This window comes from Zonotrichia albicollis, chromosome 1 (genome assembly GCF_047830755.1).
Source record: "Zonotrichia albicollis isolate bZonAlb1 chromosome 1, bZonAlb1.hap1, whole genome shotgun sequence".
NCBI lineage: Eukaryota > Metazoa > Chordata > Aves > Passeriformes > Passerellidae > Zonotrichia > Zonotrichia albicollis.
Window position 1 is genome coordinate 122,799,063 of NC_133819.1, and position 1,946 is coordinate 122,801,008.

The window sequence follows — 1,946 nt, forward strand, 5'->3', positions numbered from 1 at the left end:
TGCGAGCGCTGGGGTGTCCCGGAAGTGCCTGAGGTAAAAGCGGCAGGGAACTGCTTCGGCCCAGCAGGGCTGGAGCCGGCGGTGTCCCGGGATCCGCAGTGTCCCGGGATCGGGCTGTGTCCGGGGATCAACTGTTTTCCGAGCACTGGCAGTGTCCCGGGCACCGGCTACTTCCAGAGTATTGGCTGTGTCCCAGGGTCGGCTGTGTCCTGAACACTGACTGTGTCCCGAGATCCGCTGTGTCCCGAGCACTGTGTCCGAGCACGGGCTGTGTCCCGGGCACCAGCTATGTCCCGAGCACGGGCTGCATCCCGGGATCGGCTGTGTCCCGAGCACGGGCTGTGTCCCAGAACTGTCTGTATCCCGGGATCGGCTGTGTCCCGAGCATGGGCTGTGTCCCAGAACTGGCTGTATCCCGGGATCGGCTACGTCCCGAGCACGGGCTGTATCCCGGGATCGGCTGTGTCCCGGGCCGGGCGGGTCCCGCTCCGCCACCAGAGCCGTCCTTCCCTGAGGAGGCTGAGAGCAGCTCTGTGTGGCGGGGCTGCCAGCGGGCTGCATGCGGCAGGATTTCCCCTATTCCAGCCTTAACCCCTGTCCTTTACGCCACCTCCCGCCCGCGCTCAGTACCGCGGCGGGAATGGAGCTGGGGGGGGAATGCTGCCCGCATTCCCTGAACCGGGACGCACGAGGGAACGGGAACCCCGGGCTGCCTTCCTGCCGGGGTGTGCTTTCATCAGGCTGGGCATCTTTTCGGTTCGCCGTACAGAATCAGTAACTGCACCGTGGAGCACGGAGGGCGGCTCGGGAAGCAGCGCTGCCCGGCACAGCAGCTTGGAAGGCTGCTCAGGGTTGTGGCTCCTAAGTCTCATCCTGTGCGCGCCTAAAATCACCCAGGGAGACACCGGCACATCCTTACACACACACGGGAAGAACAGAAATTAGTGGAACTCTGAGCAGCAAATGACTGTCCGGTGTAAAAAACCGTGTAGACATAAGGAATGCCGAGCTCTGCGTTTAGTGACTTTATTTGTTGCAAATTAAAAGCACGCAGAGGTGTCGCACAGCATTAACGCCCGAGAACATTATTGAGAGTGCTTTGGATCGTAGTTACAGGTGTATCAGTGTTCACTTTTTTACAATAGTGTTATTTTGTGCTAATACAGACGTTTGTATCACTTGATCTCATTAGCAATATTATAAAGAGGGTGAATTAAAATCAGCAAGCCAAACCACCTGCAACATATACTTAAGAGGTTGTCTGCACTTTCTTCTGCAACTTTTTAATCGGAATTTGTGCTCAATCCGGGAGGCAGCGTTGACAAAGTTCCCACAACTTTTCTGAAAACTGGCGGCTACACAGGGGAGAAAGCGCAGCGTCGTGCACTTAAGACACAGGGCTGCAGGCGAGCAGAGGCAGTGGCATGAGTCCTGCACACTCATGTTTGGGAAATCGCAAGGGCACGCTCTGGTCCTCATCCTCTGGATCTGGCGAACGGAGGAGCGGGATGCTCCGGCGCCGAGTGGCCGCAGGGTGCCCAGCTACAGGGAGCGGCCGCTGTTATCGCACCGAAGAAAATACTTTCCGTGTGCTGGCACCTGTGAGCTCCTATTTCAGTCGGTGGCGGGTGCGATATCAGTGACCTCTGTACTTGGCAGACAGACCAAGAAGCCATGAGGGTTTTCCTGAGCGGTTTCTCACAGCTCAGCAGAGGATCCCCAGGCACGCGGGCATCGTGCATCCTGCGGTGCCCCGGTGGTTCCTGTGGGCTTCCAGCTTCCCTGTGTCTCTAGCCCCGAGCACGAACCTTCGGCGCCCGTGCGCGTTCTTCTCACCCGCGCTGCGGCACCGCACCCGAGATGGCGCTTCGGCGGGGCGCGGCGCACCCCGGGACTTGTAGTCCGAGGGCGGGCTGGGGCGGGCTGGAGCCGCCGGGAACCGCCGG